The sequence below is a fragment of the Pongo pygmaeus genome, chromosome 23 (assembly GCF_028885625.2).
Source record: "Pongo pygmaeus isolate AG05252 chromosome 23, NHGRI_mPonPyg2-v2.0_pri, whole genome shotgun sequence".
NCBI lineage: Eukaryota > Metazoa > Chordata > Mammalia > Primates > Hominidae > Pongo > Pongo pygmaeus.
This window is the reverse complement of record NC_085931.1, coordinates 277,218-296,066: the sequence shown is the minus strand read 5'-3', so window position 1 is coordinate 296,066 and position 18,849 is coordinate 277,218. Positions and strand designations below refer to the sequence as shown.

Genomic DNA, 18,849 nt, shown 5'->3' with positions numbered 1-18,849 from the left:
AAGCACTAAATATGGAAAGGAACAACGGGTACAAGCCAATGCAAAAACGTGCCAAATTGTAAAGACCATCAAGGCTAGAAAGAAACTGCATCAACAAATGAGCAAAATAACCAGCTAACATCATAATGACAGGATCAAATTCACACATAACAATATTAACCTTAAATGTAAATGGGCTAAATGCTCCAATTAAAAGATAGAGACTGGCAAATTGGATAAAGAGTCAAGACCCATCAGTGTGCTGTACTCAGGAAACCCATCTCACATGCAGAGACACACATAGGCTCAAAATAAAGGGATGAAGGAAGATCTACCAAGCAAATGGGAAAAAAAAGGCAGGGATTGCAATCCTAGTCTCTGATAAAACAGACTTTAAACCAATAAAGATCAAAAGAGACAAAGAAGGCCATTACATAATGGTAAAGGGATCAATTCAACAAGAACTAACTATCCTAAATATATATGCACCCAATACAGGAGCACCCAGATTCATAAAGCAAGTCCTTAGAGACCTACAAAGAGACTTAGACTCCCACACAATAATAATGGGAGACTTTAACACCCCACTGTCAACATTAGATCAACTCAACACGACAGAAATTTCACAAGGATATCCAGGAATTTAACTCAGCTCTGCACCAAGCAGACGTAGTAGACATCTACAGAACTCTCCACCACAAATCAACAGAATATACATTCTTTTCAGCACCAAACCACACCTATTCCAAAATTGACCACATAGTTGGAAGTAAAGCACTCCTCAGCAAATGGAAAAGAACAGAAGTTATAACAAACTGTCTCTCAGAGCACAGTGCAATAAAACTAGAACTCAAGATTAAGAAACTCACTCAAAACTGCTCCACTACATGGAAACTGAACAACCTGCTCCTGAATGACTACTGGGTACATAACGAAATGAAGACAGAAATAAAGATGTTCTTTGAAACCAATGAGAACAAAGACACAACATACCAGAATCTCTGGAACACATTCAAAGCGGTGTGTAGAGGGAAATTTATAGCACTAAATGCCCACAAGAGAAAGCAGGAAAGATCTAAAATTGACACCCTAACATCACAATTAAAAGAACTAGAGAAGCAAGAGCAAACAGATACAAAAGATAGCAGAAGGAAGAAATAACTCAGATCAGAGCAGAACTGAAGGAAATACACACAAAAAACCCTTCAAAAAAATCAATGAATCCAGGAGCTGGTATTTTGAAAGATCAACAAAATTGATAGACCGCTACCAAGACTAATGAAGAAAAGAGAGAAGAATCAAATAGACACAATAAAAAAAGATAAAGGGGATATCACCCCTGATCCCACAGAAATACAAATTACCATCAGAGAATACTATAAACACCTCTACGCAAATAAACTAGAAAATCTAGAAGAAACGGATAAATTATTCGACACATACACCCTCCCAAGACTAAACCACCAAGAAGTTGACTCTCTGAATAGACCAATAACAGGCTCTGAAATTGAGGTAATAGTTAATAGCTTACCAACCAAAAAAAGTCCAGGACCAGATGGATTCACAGCCTAATTCTACCAGAGGTACAAGGAGGAGCTGGTACCATTCCTTCTGAAACTATTCCAATCAATAGAAAAAGAGGGAATCCTCCTTAACTTATTTTATGAGGCCAGCATTATCCTGACACCAAAGCCTGGCAGAGACACAACAAAAAAAGAGAAATTTAGACCAATATCCCTGATAAACATCGATGCAAAAATCCTCAATAAAATACTGGCAAACCAAATCCAGCAGCACATCAAAAAGCTTATCCACCATGATCAAGTGGGCTTCATCTCTGGGATGCAAGACTGGCTCAACATATGCAAATCAAAAAACATAATCCAGCATATAAACAGAACCAAAGACAAAAACCACATGATTATCTCAATAGATGCAGAAAACGCCTTTGACAAAATTCAACAACCCTTCATGCTAAAAACTCTCAATAAATTCGGTATTGATGGGACATATCTCAAAATAGTAAGAGCTATCTATGACAAACCCACAGCCAATATCATACTGAATGGGCAATAACTGGAAGCATTCCCTTTGAAAACTGGCCCAAGACAGGCATGCCCTCTCTCACCACTCCTATTCCACATAGTGTTGGAAGTTCTGGCCAGGGCAATCAGGCAGGAGAAGGAAATAAAGGGTATTCAATTAGGAAAAGAGGAAGTCAAATTGTCCCTGTTTGCAGATGACATGATTGTATATCTAGAAAACCCCATCGTCTCAGCCCAAAATCTCCTTAAGCTGATAAGCAACTTCAGCAAAGTCTCAAGATACAAAATCAATGTGCAAAAATCAAGCGTTCTTATACACCAATAACAGACCAACAGAGAGCCAAATGATGAGTGAACTCCCATTCACAATTGCTTCAAAGAGAATAAAATACCTAGGACTCCAATTTACAAGGGACATGAAGGACCTCTTCAAGTAGAACTACAAACCACTGCTCAATGAAATAAAAGAGGATACAAACGAATGGAAGAACTTTCCATGCTCATGGGTAGGAAGAATCAATATTGTGAAAATGGCCATACTGCCCAAGGTAACTTATAGATTCAATGCTGTCCCCATCAAGCTATCAATGACTTCCTTCACAGAATTGGAAAAAACTACTTTAAAGTTCATATGGAACCAAAAAAGAGCCCGCATCACCAAGTCAATCCTAAGCCAAAAGAACAAAGCTGGAGGCATCATGCTACCTGACTTCGAACTATACTGCAAGGCTACAGTAACCAAAACAGCATGGTACTGGTACCAAAACAGAGATATAGACCAATGGAACAGAACAGAACCCTCAGAAATAATGCCACATGTCTACAACCATCTGATCTTTGACAAACCTGACAAAAACAAGCAATGGGGAAAGGATTCCTTACTTAACAAATGGTGTTGGGAAAACTGGCTAGCCATACATAGAAAGCTGAAACTGGGTCCCTTCCTTACACTTTATACAAAAATTAATTCAAGATGGATTAAAGACTTAAATGTTAGACGTAAAGCCATAAAAACCCTAGAAGAAAACCTAGGCATTACCATTCAGGACATAGGCACAGGAAAGGACTTCATGTCTAAAACACCAAAAGCAATGGCAACAAAAACCAAAATTGACAAATGGGATCTAATTAAACTAAAGAGCTTCTGCACAGCAAAAGAAACTACCATCAGAGTGAACAGGCAACCTACAGAATGGGAGAAAATTTTTGCAATCTACTCATCTGGCAAAGGGCTAATATCCAGAATCTACAATGAACTCAAACAAATTTACAAGAAAAAAAAACAACCCCATCAAAAAGTGGGCGAAGGATATGAACAGACACTTCTCAAAAGCAGGCATTTATGCAGCCAACAGACACATGAAAAAATGCTCATCATCACTGGCCATCAGAGAAATGCAAATCAAAACCACAGTTAGATACCATCTCACACCAGTTAGAATGGCAGTCATTAGAAAGTCAGGAAACAACAGGTGCTTGAGAGGTTGTGGAGAAATAGGAACACTTTTACACTGTTTGTGGGACCGTAAACTAGTTCAACCATTGTGGAAGTCTGTGTGGCAGTTCCTCAGGGATCTAGAACTAGAAATAGCATTTGACTCAGCCATCCCATTACTGGGTATATACCCAAAGGATTATAAAACATGCTGCTATAAAGACACATGCACACGTATGTTTATTGTGGCACTATTCACAATAGCAAAGACTTGGAACCAACCCAAATGTCCAAAAATGACTGACTGGATTAAGAAAATGTGGCACATATACACCATGGAATACTATGCAGCCATAAAAAATGATGAGTTCATGTCGTTTGTAGGGACATGGATGAAGCTGGAAACCATCATTCTCAGCCAACTATCACAAGGACAAAAAACCAAACACAGCATGTTCTCACTCATAGGTTGGAATTGAACAATGAGAATACATGGACACAAGAAGGGGAACATCACATACCAGGGCCTGTTTTGGGGTCAGGGGAGTGGGGAGGGATAGTGTTAGGAGATATACCTAATGTTAAATGAAGAGTTAATGAGGGTAGCACACCAACATGGCATAAGCATACATAAGTAACAAACCTGCACGTTGTGCCCATGTACCCTAAAACTTAAAGTACAATTTAAAAAAAATATATCCCATAGTGGCGATATAGAACAGTTTGTTTAACCATTCAGTCGTTGAAGGATATCTGGGTTGTTTCTAGTTCTAGGCTATTACAAATAAAGGTGCTATGAACATTTCTGTTAAAAAAAAAAAGTTAAGATGCTACGTTTTGCATACGTCTGCTTTGTTGAAGCCTGTCTCTTTCAGACTTCCTAAACACAATATTCCCATGGCATCTAATCCCAGTGAGTGTTTCAAATCCAGGCTGTGTATCAGATGCCATGGGAAATTCTGCCTCAGGACTGAGGTTGGTTCAAGCATCTGGATGATGTCAAAAGTCCACGTTGTGTGCTGGCCTAACCTGAGAGACTCTAATTCTAGCCTTTAAATTCCTTCTGTCACCAAATCTAGAGTTACATGGCATCTGTACAAGCTAGGTAGCTGAGGCACGGTATCAGCCCTATAAAGGAGCTTTTGGTGCTTTTGTTGTAGGTCTAGCTCCAACTTGGCACTCCAGTTCCAATAGCTAGACTTTCTCTCATCGTGTGTTCTGATCCTTGGATTAGGAACAATGTTAACTACTCTGATACAAAGCAGTGGTTTTGGTTCCCAACTGGTGACTATTTTGCCTCCCAGGGGACATTTTTGGTTTTCACAACTGGGATACGGTATTAGAGGGTAGAGGCTAGGGATGGTGTGAAGCATGTGGCAGAATCCTCTTCTGCCCAGAATGCTAACAGTGCCAAGGTTGTGGAGCCTTCCCACCCAAGGGCTTAGTCTATTCCTTGCTTTTGCCAGCTCCCTAACCCTTAAACACAACAGTTCAAATTTATATGCATAAGCATCTCCTTGGGACCTGCATGTTTCCAATATCAACTACTGAGACCCATCCGTAGAGATGCAGGCTTAGGAGGTCTAGCATTGGGCTGAAAATTTGCATTTTAACAAGTACTCCAGGTCATTCTGAAGCAAGTGGTACAAACCACACATTGAGGAGCACCGCCTTCAAGAGACTGAATCTTGCTTCCCAACACTAGCTTGGTATCTGAGACCATCTGACTGCTGACTGGCTTTCCTGGCACAAACATTCTGCATGTAGGCACAGTGTGTTCCTGGACTCCATGTCACCTCGTTCACCCTCATGTTCCCTCGGTTCCTGTCCCCAGTCCAGCGAGCAGAACTGATTACAGATCTTGACAACAGAAGATACAGATTTAAAATAACTTGCCTGTTCCCGTGGACTTTATCCACTAGTGAAGGAGGACAAGTGGACAAGGGGAGAGGGTAGGTGGGGGCTCCTTCCCTGTTCCTCCCATTCCACTTTATACAAACCCCAGCTAGGCCACTGGGAGAGCAACGGAGATTAAGAATGACTGCATCTAAATATTGTCATCTGGTCCATTCTTCTATCTTGAACACAAGGTTATCATGAGTTTTGTTTAAAGCACTACTGAAACCAAGATAAACTCTGGCTTAGCAAGCCCCTGACAGATCAGTCTAGTAATCTTATCAAAACCAAGATTACCTAAAAGCACTAACCAAAGGAAAAGCTCCCTCACCCCAACCTATGACTGCTCACATTTTTCAGATTGAATCATTTCAATTGTATTTTAAGGTTCATTGACTCTTTACCACCTCCAAGCTGCTCCTGAACACGACTGATTATTAATTTTGAAAACTTTTTCACTTCTAGAATTTCCACTTGGGCCTTTGTTATTACTGTAGTTTCTTCTTCTCTGCTGTGATTTCCTATCCATTTATTATAAGAGTTCTTGGGGTTTTGATTTTAGTAAGAATTATAATAACTACTTTAAAAATCCACACTAATTCCAACATCTGGGTCATCTCGAGGTCAGTCTCGATTGATTGCCTTTTTCCTTGAATATGTTTCTTTTTATGTTTGATATAACGGGATTGAATCCTGAAGATTGTAAAAAGTGGATATTTTTTGTTCCTCTGAAAATTTTGATAATTTTTTTTAATTTTTTTTCTATTGTATACTTTACATTTTCCTCCAAGGGTTTTAACATTTCTATTTCTCAAAACATTTATGTTTATGTTAAAAATTATACAAAGTAGCTTGGTACAGTGGCTCCTATCTGCAATCCCAGCACTTTTAGAGGCCAAGGCAGGAGGGTCACTCAAGCCCAGGAGTTGGAAACCAGCCTAGACAACAGGGCAAGACCCTGTCTCCACAAAAAATTAGGGTGGTGCAAAAAGTAATTGCGGGTTTTGCCATTACTTTCAATGGCAAAACCCACAATTACTCTTGCACCAACCTGATAAAAAATAAGCTGGTTATGGTGGTGGTGTGTGTCTGTGGTCTCAGCTATTTGGGAGGTGAAGGCAGAGGTGGGAGGATTGCTTGAGCCCAGGAGTTCCAGACCAGCCTGAGACACTGTCTCTATGAGAAAAAAAAAATTAGCCAGGCCCACATACCTGTGGTACTAGCTACTTGGGAGGCAAAGGCAGAGGTGCCAGAATCACTTGAGCCCAGAAGCTCAAGGCTGCAGGGCACTGATTGTGCCACTGCACTCCAGCCTGGGTGATGGAGCACAACCCTGACTCCAAATAATAATAATTACAAAAAGGAAAGACCTAGAACACCAGGTTAAGTATTCTAAAATTTAGCTGACTTACTCTGTTCTCCATAAAACAGGGTTGCCACAGAAAATATAGCATGCCCAGTTAATTTTAAATTTCAGATAAACAAATACTTTTTTCAGTGTAAATATATCCCATGCAATATTTGGGATATACTTATACTAAAACATTATTCCTTGTTTATCTGAAATTGAAATTTAACTGGGTATTACATAATTATAGTAGCCTGACCATAAAAGATATGTAGGCTGAGCAAAATTCTGCTTCAAGCTTTATAATAAATGCATTATTAATCAACAACTATTATTTACTGAAACCTGTGTAGATCCCCTTATTTATCTTTTTAAATGTGGAACTAGGAAAGCTACATAAAAAAACATTTATAGAAATGACTGTTCTATAAAGCTGAAAGGAAAACTCTAGGTTTTATTTTTCTCCCCAAACTTAAGCTTTATTCTACATTTGTATAAACAATAAAATTACCCCTCAACTTTGGAAGCACAGATAATAATATAAAAATAATGCAAAGATCCAAGAAACATTTAACAGGCAGTAAATCTTTGATGTCATCTAACTACAGCAACTAAACATATAATAATTTAGAATGATCCATTAATTATAAGAATAAATTATTTTACAAAGCATAACTATTAATATTATTGACCATCATAAGAACAAACATTTTAACTAAAACACCATGAATACTTTACAGAAAGGGGTGAGTTGCAGACACATTCATTCTTGGATTTCTTTCAACACCAGGCTTTCTTCCCTTTTGACCTGAGCTTGGAGTTGAATATTTCCTCTCTTTGCCCTCTGACCCTCTAGTCTCTGAAGCATCTTTTGTACTAGAGGTGTGTGCAGAGACTTCCTGGAAATTTGGATTTCCTAATTTGTTGTATCTTCTAAGCACTGCAGTTGTATCTTCTGTTGTATCTTCTAAGCACTGCAGTGATCTGGATATAGAGCTGTTGCTCTTGCTTGTATAAGTGTAATATTCTGATTCAAAAAAGGAAGTGAAAGGAAGGGAGTTGATTACATTTGGCTACAGAAAAAAGATGACATTAATAATAAAAATAAATAATAATTGTACTTGTAATATAAACATCTGAAAGTTTTAGTTCTAAGAATGGCAGTCTACATAAGAAAATTAGGTAAAAATAATTAATGTATATTATAATTACTTTAACCAAAGAAAAAGTATAATTTAAAGATAGCTGTTTAAGCATCAAATTGTAGCAATTGGTAAAAGTATATATTAGTCATATTTATTAAGTGACACACAGTGATACTGAAGGCACTTATTTCTCAGCAACATCATCTTTTCCCAACAAGAACATACTACATCCTAGACATGAAATGAAAATAAGCTTTAATTTTCACCACAGGAGGGCGACAATTAGAGAACTGAAGTGGTACAGATCCATTAGAGGACCATATCCATGAGCCCATAAGCCTCTACTGTAAGAGCAAGAATTTTTAAGGAATCTCGGTGAAGGCTTCTTTAAAAAAAAAAAATACAAAGATTAAAGCCTTTGAAACGTAAATTATTTTTTGCAGTTATTACATTGAGGACAAAGTAATAGTTGCAAAGTTAAGATTTTTATAACTATCCCTAAAATTGATTCTCAGTTACTCCATTGATTTACATATGTTAAGGAAAAAGGCAAGACAAAGATATGTTCATATAGTTTCCAATTTTTAGTAATCAGCTTTAATATAAGGTATACCCAAATAATGGTGAATTAAATGACCGTGAAAGCACGTTATAGCAGATGCCGGCTCATCAACATGCCTTGAAATTAAAGGTTTATAAAGTGCATAAGGGCAAAGGTTTTGATGTTGCCATTACATTCACAAAAGTATCTGAGGCACGTACAGCATGAAGTTCACTAAGTGCTTGCAACATGACCAGCACTAAATTTTGTTGAATAAATACATGAATACTTTTGTATAGCATCTGTTCAAAATCTCTGATGTAAAAATGAAAATAATCTGAAAATATGCAAAACTGAAATTTCCCACATAGGGCTGCCAATTCATACAAACCCCAAGATGAATTTTAAAATGAGAACATGACAATAAAATCAAGTTTCAAAATGGCTGGCCTTTTTAAGTAAAACCCATGTTCAAAAAAAGGAATAAGACATCAACTGTTTGGAGAACCAAAATTTTACTGCTGCTTTTCTAACACCCTGTTGCTAACCTAAGCCCCCATCCTCTTACTGTCAATAACAGATTTTCATCATCAAATACAAGAAAAAGGCTGGGTGCCTGTCAATAACAGATTTTCATCATCAAATACAAGAAACAGGCTGGACACAGTGGCTCACACCTGTAATCCCAGCACTTTGGGAGGCTGAGGTGGGTGGATCACTTGAGGTCAGGAGTTCGAGACAAGCCTGGCCAACATGGTGAAACCTCATCTCTACTAAAAATACAAAAATTAGCTGGGTGTGGTGGCGGGCGCCTGTGATCCCATCTACTCGGGAGGCTGAGGCAGGAGAATCACGTGAACCTGGGAGGTGGAGGTTGCAGTGAACTGAGATTGAGCAACTGTACTCCAGCCTGGGTGCAGAGCAAGACTCTGCCTTAAAAAAATAAAAACAAAAATACAAGAAACATCTCAAAAACAAAATAATCACTATTCTAAAAAACCACAATCCACAAACAAGAATAGAAGATTCAAAAATAAGTTTAAAAGAAAAAGAAATTCATTTTACCAACCACTCACCTTTAAGCTGATAAAACTCCATGGCTTCCTTAAGAAACAAGAATCCTTTCGATGCTGAGCAGGTCAGTTTGGAAACTACCCCACCTCATTTTTCAGTACTTTTTTCCAAATACTTGAGTTGATCCTGAGGTTCTCTATTTCTCTCACATTTGATCCTTGCATGAGTTACTGAAGTTGAAAAGTATTTAAGAAAACACAGTGGTATTCTTCACTCGTGTAATTTGTTCATGTATCAAATAAAGGATGGAGAGAAAACTGGATGAAATACCAGAAGAGATACATCAAAAACAGTACCATAAGGGGAAAATTTATAGCTATAAATTATAAAACATAAGATACTGAAACAACTTTACTCCTAAGGAACTAAAAACTGAGGGAAAAAGTGGGACTACTAAAAGAGGGACAACTAAAAGCTAGCAAAACTTAAAAAATGATAAAGATAGCAGTGGAAATAAGTGAAATAGAGAACAGAAAAACAATATCAAAAATCAACAAAACCAAGTTTGTTCTCTGAAAAAGATCAAAACTGACAAAATTTTAACTAGATTGACTAAAAAAAGGGGAATACTCAAATTACTAAACTCAAACATAAAATGGGTACATTACTAACAAATTTTTGGAGTAAAAAGGGGATGTAGGAGAGTACCATAAGGAATTATACACTAAAAACTTGAATAACCTAAATAAAATGAACAAATTCCTAGAAACAAAAAACCTAAGACTGAATCAGAAAAGTTGAATAAACCTATTCAGCAAGGAGATTCAGCAGGAAGATTGCATCAGTAATCAAAAACCCAGCAACAAAGAAAAGCCTGGACCAGATGGCTTCACTGTTGAATTCTACCCAACGTTTAAAGCAGAATTAACACCAGTTTTTCTCAAACTTTTTCAAAACGTTGAAGAGGATGTAATGTTTTCTAACTTATTCTATGAGGACAGTATTACCCCGACACCAAGCCAGACAAGGCACCATAAGAAAACTACAAACAAACATCCCTTACAAATGCTGATGCAAAAATCCTAAAATACCAGCGACTCAAACTTAGCAGTACACTAAAAGGATTATACACTATGAATGAGTATAATTGACTCCTGAAATAAAATTATGTTCCAACACATGAAAATCAGCACAATATCACATTAACATAAGGGAAAAAACCCTCATGTGATCACATTTTAATCAAAGAAAAAGCATTTGTCAAAATTTAACCCACATTCATGATAAGATGTACTTAATAAACTATAAAAAGAAAACATCTTAACATAATGTCATATAAAAAAAACAAAAACAGAAACAAAACACAGCTCACATGGTGAAAGACTGAAAACTTTTACCCTAAGAGCAAAAACAAGGATGCCTGCTTTTACTACTTCTATTTAATATAGTACTGAGGGTTCTAGTTAGTTAAAACATGAGTAAAAGAATAAAAGATATTCCAGTTTTTTAAAAAGTAAAATTATCTGTTTGCAGATGACATAACCTTATATATTAAAAATCTTTTAGTTTCTGTGAAATAAACTGTCAGACGCAATAAATAAAATTCAGCAAAGCTGCAGGATACAAAATCAATACACAAAAATCAGTTGTATTTCTACGATAACAATAAACTATCTGAAGAAATCAAAACAACAGTATCATGTATGATAGTACCAAAAGAATAAAATACTTAGAAACCCACTTAACCAAGGAAATGAAAAACCTGTACAGCAAAAACTATAAACATGGCAGAAAAGTATTAAAGATGACACAAATAAATGAAAAGACATCACGTGTTTATGGACTGGAAGACAAAACCTTGTCAAGATGCCATTGTTATCTATAGTCACCTACAGATTCAATAAAATCACTATAAAAATTCCAATATTTGCAAAAATAGAAAAACCTATTCTAAAATTCAAATGAAATCTCAAAATATCCCAAGTAGCCAAATCAATCGTAAAAACTAAGAAAGTTAGAGGACTATCACCTCCTGGTTTCAAACTTATTCACTGCTTCAGTACCCAGAACAATGCTGTACCAGCATAGAGGCAGACATAAAGACCAATGCAATCGAAATAAAGAACCAAAAAATATGGTCATGATTTTTAACAAATGAGTCAACACTATTCAATGGGGAAAGGATGGTATTTTTTAAATGGTGTTTAAAATGGACATTTACATATATCCATATGTATGTATATATCCCAAATTAGCTTTTTATCTGTCATGTATGTTGCAGATCTCCCCAGTCTGTTAACTTTTGACTTGGAGGCATTTTCCTCTCATACAGAGTTTCAATTTTTATGGAGTCAAATACATCAGTCTTCTAGTAAGTGACTTCTTCATGGGTATGGTGTTTCATTTTAGGATGATAAAGTTGTAGATATGGATAAGTTTGATTAATTAGATGGTTGGATAACACTGAATATACTGGATGCCACAGAACTGTACATTTAAACATGGTTAAAATGGTAAGTTTTATGTTATATATATTTTACCACCAAAAAAGGGCCAGGCTTACATGTTTGTATGTTAGGGGTTTGGAGTAACTCTAACATTTATTCCCCGCCAGGGGAATAATTTATAAACACCCACACAAGAAAAGTAGATACTGACTTCACAAATCTCCTTAAAAGTCCCACAGCAGGGGCTGTCTGGGAAAGCTGAGGTGGAAAAAGTCACATAAACTTGAGGTCAATGTGAGACCTCCTATCCCTACTCTGGAATCAGATGAAGGAAGGCATGCATGCAGGCTGAGCTGGAGAGATGAGCTGGGGTCGGCAGAACAGTCCTCCCGTGAGCCTAGACCTTAAGCGCTCCCACATGCTCTCAGGCATGTATCAAACCAAGAAAGCAGCTAGGAGGGCAACACATCTACCTGTATACAGGGAGCTATGAAATATCTGATCTGCGCAAGTGATGCACAAGGAGACAGAAGCAGTCTGACCTTTACACAGTGACCTGGCTCAAATAATTTCAGGCTGTCATTAACCAGGTGAGCTCCTCTTTCTCTCTGAGGTAGGTAAACCTGAGGGGGCAAAGCGGGAATTGGGGATAATGGAAAAGAAAGCCTAGTAGTATTTCTTCTAACTCTGTTATAAATAAAAAGTAAAACAGATGCCGTTTCTCAGGGCCCAAATGTTAGATGAAAAAATGTCATCTCAGTCATGTGATGTGGACTTCAGCAGAGCAGGACACACATGGTCATTTATCCTTTCCCTCTGCATGTTGTGTACTTTTTCAGTTTATAATGTACCTGATCCACTTGTATCATACTAGCTGCAAACAAGGCCACTGAATGTCACACCAGGTGGCCAGCATGTCTGTGAAGGGCAGAAACTGGGGCAGCCAAACAGCTGGCAGGGGCTAGCTAGGAAGTACCTGATGCCCACTCCATAGAGGACTCCACACTTAAAAGACAAGATCTGCCTCACTAGTTACACCCCTAAATAAAAAAATAAAACCCCTCCAGGGAACATGTGTGTGTACACGCAAAAGTACATGCACAGCTACATGCAAAGGGGAAAGGCTGGGAAAGAACCAAATCCACCTCTGAACACCAGTTACTTGTGGGGAAGGGGCAGATGAGGCCCACTATCAGCATTACGCACCTTTTCAACTGTGAGCTTGAATCAATTTTGGCAATTTCTCATAAAAAGACAATTTTCACTCCTTGGGTCATCACCCAGGTCCTGCAAAACTGAGCCACCAACAACCACCTGCACCATTTCCCATGAGGCCAAATAATGGCTTCCCTCAAAGCTCAGCCGTCCCACCCACCTTCCCAAGTCCTCTCCCATGCAGGGGGCTGCTGGCCTCCTGGGGTACAGGGGTCCAGGCCAAACCCAACCCACAGATGGTTGGTGAAACCAGCACGTATCCAAGGGCCTTTCCCCCACCTGGGCCATGTGCCCACTGCATAGATAGGCCTGTGCTTGCTCCCCAAGGACAGAGACTCCCTTTTCTTCCGTTGGAATGAGGGGTGGGGAGATTTGATGGTATCCTGTACAGGCTGGATGTTAATCTGATAAGGTGCTCTTGGAAAAGCTTGCCTGTGTTCGGCGTTTTCTCAGCACATGGTGTTTGCTGCCCCTTCAAGCTGCAGAAATCTCAGAAGGTAAGTGCTACTGCAACCCCCATTTACTGGTGAGCAGAGGTCAGATGATCTGCAGCCAGCCAAGCAGCTGCTAAGTGGCCAACAGGCTGGATCTGCATCTCACTTGCAGAGGCCCTGCCTGGCTGCTGGGACTGCCCCGAGACTCCCTCCTCCTCCTCTTCTCTCCACAGCTCTCCCGGCTTCTATCCACAGCTGTGCTCCAGGTGGGGAACAACTATGGATGCACCAGGGTGCAACTACTCAGACTCCAGTGTGCAGAAGGGCCCCGTCTCCATGCTGTTTCCATATCCCAGTCCAAGCTCATCTAGAGCTTCAGCAAATCCAAGCCTCTCTGAATTCCCTGCAAGACCAAACTGAGCCCTACAACCCCCACTCCACTTGTTAGCTGCCAGTCCCAGCCCCTGCTCCCTCCTGGGCCCCTGTCTGTACAGTTCTGGAGTCCTACAAGAATGTTGAGATTCTAAGCCGACTCTCACCCAAAGAAGTAAACAACCAGGGGCCTCCAGGGGTAGAGAACATACCCAGAAAGGTTCTGCTGCCTGTAGGCCTGATGTCCTTCCCCCACAACACGCCATGCTTGCCAGGCTGGAAGAGGGACTCCAGAAACTTGGGAAACCTGAGGAACGTCTAGCCCCACACGTGAGTGGAGACACTAGGTGTGGGCAGGTTCCAATGGTTGCTGCAGCTGAACCTACCCAACCAGGTCCATGCAAGACCATCTCAGATGGGTGAGCACCTGGGTTGGGCAAGGACCTCCCTCAGAGAGTGAGAGCCACTGAGGGGGGTGTCACAGAGGCCCCTTTTCCTGCTCCAAGAACAGGTTGGGGGAGCATGGGGGACCTCTCCCACCTCCCAGCTGCTTCCAGGAGCCACTTCTTTCAAGATGAGGCACTCTCCTGCCTGCCTGTTCCCCATTTGGCTGCAATAGACTATTGCCAACATTCAGAGAAAAAGGGGCCTCACCTGTTTTCCCGGACATGTCAAAGGCAGGTGGGTATGCCCAGGGGACCTGGGGTAGAACCTGTACATCTGCTCACCCGCAGGCTATGCTGGCTTCATCTTATCTGTGTGATGGAGGTGGGGGTGGGGGTGGGGGTGGGGGTGGGGCTTACCAAGGGGTCATCACACACAATGGACAAGTTCTACAAGAGCCAGGGAGAAGAGCCCTGTCCGTGCAGGCTGCCCAGCACCCAGCTCACACACACACCTCTTATTTGACAGCTTCTCCAAAGCAGGCTTTGCAGTCCAGGCTCCCTGAGAAGCCTGGGGAGGAGACTCTGCCAGGCTGATGGGCCTGTCCCCAAAGGTGCCACCCTCACCAGGCTCATCCTGACAATCTTGGGTTATCTTTGCCTGAAGCTTTGGAGTGGGGACAAGGAGACAGCAGACAGTACGCATCACCCACCTTTCCGGAGACCATCAGCCCTCCAGACTGGGGCAGGTCAGACCTCCACTCGGGCGTTTTTCTCACTGGTTGCCAGCTGGGGGAAGCAGCACTTGTGAGTACCTACCTGCCTGTCTCCCCAGGTCCTGCTCAGAAACCCCATCTGCACCTTTGGAGAGACTGCCCTGAGCACAGAGGCCCAGCAACCACCATCTACCGTCCCCGGGACCTAATCCCCTTCTACATGGGGTTCAGTGCATGTCACAGGCCCAGCAACCACATCTACGGCCCCCGGGACCTAATCCCCTTCTACATAGGGTTCAGTGCATGTGAGTCTACACTGGGCTTGATTCCTGCTCAGTGTATCCCTGCCAGATATCCCATGCCCACCTCGTTAAGAGCATGAGGCCACACAAACACACCCAGGCCGTCATGGTGATGGAGTGGCTGGGCTCCCACTTGCCCAGCCTTCATTGCTGGTTCAGAGCCAGCTGTGACCACATTCCTATCCCGAGATGGGACTTTGGAGACATTGTCCATCAGGGTCGCTGACCCCTTTCAAAGTTTCAGAAACAGAGGGCCCGCTGGTCCCCTAGAAGTTTGGCACACGGGATAAGCCAAGGCTTGCCTTCAGGAACAGGTTTTCCACCACATCGCTGCCCAAGGCCCAGGGCATCCCCAAGTCCGTGTGAAGCCTGCCTGCCATGTCCACAGCCCATGCCGACCCCTCCTGGAACCACTGGAATGCTTGTTCCTGGGCACGTGATAAGCCCAGACAGCTTCAGCCTTGCAGGACAACTATGCGCATCTGGCAGCAGTAGCCAGAGGGCCCATGGAAAGTTGGCGGTGAAGCCAGATGCTGTGAAAATACATTAGGCAAAACTGCATACTACGAAAGTGCTTTAAAATGCAGCAGCAGGAGAGGTGAAGACACAAATGAACAAGTGCGTAGTGACACATGGCTGTCAGAATACAGTAAAGAATCCACACTGCTTCCCCCCTTTACCTAGAAAAGGAGAGTTCTAGGCCACCTCCTCCTCGGCAGTGGCATCCTGATATTGCTGATATTCAGACACCAGGTCGTTCATGTTGCTCTCGGCCTCGGTGAATTCCATCTCATCCATGCCCTCGCCCGTGTACCAGTGGAGGAAGGCCTTGCGCCTGAACATTGCTGTAAACTGCTCTGAGACACGCCTGAAGAGTTCCTGGATGGCTGCGTTGTTCCCAATGAAGGTGGCCGACATTTTCAGCCCCCGGGGTGGGATGTCACAGGCGGCTGTTTTTACGTTGTTGGGGAGCCAGTCAGCAAAGTAGCTGCTGTTCTTATCTTGAATGTTGAACATCTGTTCATCCACCTCCCTCATGGGCTTTGACCCCTGAAAATGGGGCCGCCGTTAGGCAGCGGCCGTGACGGAGTTCGCAGGTCGCCATCATATTCTTAGCATCAAACATCTGCCGGGTGAGCTCAGCCACGGTCAAGGCCCGGTACTGCTGGCTGCCCCGGCTGGTCAGTGGGGCGAAGCCGGGCATGAAGAAATGCAGCCGGGGAAACGGGACCATGTTCACGGCCAGCTTCCGCAGGTCGGCATGCAGTTGGCCCGGGAAGCGCAGGCACGTGGTGACCCACTCATGGTCGCAGACACCAGGTGGTTGAGGTCACCATAGGTGCATGTGGGCAGCTTTAGGGTCCTGGAATATACGTCATACAGCACTTCGTTATCTATGCAGAAGGTCTCATCCGCGTTTTCTATGAGCTGGTGGACTGAGAGGGTGGCGTTGTAGGGCTCCACCACGGTGTCCGACACCTTGGGCGAGGGCAGGATGCTGAATGTGTTTATGATCCTGTCTGGGTACTCCTCCCGGATCTTACTGAGCAGAAGGGTACCCATCCCAGACCCAGTCCCCCCACCCAGGGAGTGGGTCAGCTGGAAACCCTGCAGGCAGTCCCAGCTCTCAGCCTCCTTTCTGACGACGACCATCACTGACTCCATCAGCTCCGCGCCTTCTGTGTAGTGTCCCTTGGCCCAATTGTATCCAGCCCCGCTCTGACCTGTAAGACAGTACAGCCAGTCACTCGATGGCCAGGTTTACGGTTATCAGTGGTCACCACCATAATGCAAAAAGGGCCAAGTGTCACGTGTGAAGTGAAAGCACCATTCACCCTGCAGGTGGAGCAAAAGAAACCCCTTCCCCCAGAGTTACAGGACAGCAGCTTCCCCTGTTAGGAATTAAGTCAGGATTCAAACCTGAGATGGGCTAACAGACCTCACTGCAGGTAGAGCAAATGAAACCCCCTCCCTCGGAGTTACAGGACAGCAGCTTCCCCTTTAGGAATTAAGTCAGTAGTCAAACCTGAGAGGGGCTAACAGACCTTGCTGCAGGTAGCTCCTGCCCATTTTCAGGGAAGGCAGCAGCCACGGCCCCAACTCAGCTCCCTGCAGGGAGTTTACATCAGTAGCTCCTCACCTTGAGGAGACACCCGGGCCTTCCTCCCAAAGCCCGTTTAGGAGAGATGGACTGAGCAACTCGACTGGGAGGACAGGAGGATGTTCAGGGGCCCTGGCTCCACAGTTCCCACAGGATGACCTTGGGCCACTCCTAGATTTTGAGCTGCCCTGGCCCCAGCCCTCTCCCGCAGCTCATCGAAGATGAAGTTGTCTGGCCTGAAGACCTGACCAAAGGGCCCTGAGTGCACAGAGTCCATGGTGCGGGGCTCCAGATCCACGAGCACAGCGCGGGGCACGTACCTGCCACCTGCGTGGGGCGGGAGCGCATCAGGAGGGGAGGGCCGCGTTCCCAGGAGGGCATCTCACCGCTGGCCTCGTTGTAGTACACGTTGATGTTCTCCAGCTGCAGGTGGCTGTCCCCGTGGTAGGTGCCAGCGAAGTCCATGGCGTGTTCATCAGAGATCACCTTCCAGAACTGCCAGAGACGGGAGGGGCCAGACAGACCAGGGCTGAGTCATGAGGGCGCCCCAGCCCCTCTCCCACCCGCACCCCCATCCCTAGGCCGCCATGTCCCTGGGGTCCACCCCGGCCGTCTCGCCAGCACCTAGTTCCACCGCGTCCCTGGCAGGGATCCCAAGGGCCGCAATGCAGGGACTCCGCCGCCGCCACTGCCAACATCTTCCCTGGCTCCCCCGGCAGGCCCGGGCTGGGCCCTCAGAGCCCCCGCTGCCAACCTTGGCGCCGAGCTGGTTCCCGCACTGCCCGGTCTGCGTGAGCACGATTTCCCTCATGGCCAAGGCGGGATCAGGGCTGTAGGAGAAAGGCGAGAAGGAGGAACAGACGCGCAGCGACCCAGCCTGCCCTCCGCCAAAGCTTAAATAGCCCTGCGCTCACCTCCCCCAGCCTCGGATTGGGCTCCCAGAATAAGCAACAGCTTTGCTTCCACACAGGTGCACCCACCTGTGAATCCCTTGGCGTTGAACGTCTGTTGGAAAGCTCAGGTGTCCTTGCGTGGTCCTTTCCACGTTGGGGAAAGCTGCTCAGCTGGAGAACTTCCTCGCGCTTCTTTAGTAAGACTAAATCCCTAGCTGAGCTGAAACTGAATTTTCCTCCCATGTGGGAGGGGAAGACTCTTGTTTCCATATTCACAGAGTGCCTTTGCACCTGTCCTAGATTGATGACATATTTTTGTAATGGATGCGTCCTTTCATCTATTAGGAGATCTGTGGTTAGGAAAGGCCTTCCGTATGTTAACTCAACAGACCTAATTATACGTTTTACTTTGGAGAAGTTCAAACCCGCAGTAAGCTATGGGTGTTAGAGATAGTCAGGCCTCTGATTTAGCTAGAGTCTTCTTTAGAGTAGGATTAGCCCTTTCACCTTTCCAGAGGACTGCAGTCTCCAGCAGAGTGAAGGTAATATTGGATTCTTAAAGCTGAGGATAGGTGTTGGGATA

The 18,849-nt window shown here is 43.3% G+C and overlaps 1 pseudogene; it reads right to left on the bottom strand.

Annotated features, from left to right (window-relative positions):
• Window positions 1–15,950: 15,950 nt before the first annotated feature.
• Window positions 15,951–18,593, bottom strand: LOC129027285 (tubulin beta-8 chain-like; annotated as a pseudogene).
• Between the last annotated feature and the right edge of the window lie 256 nt (window positions 18,594–18,849).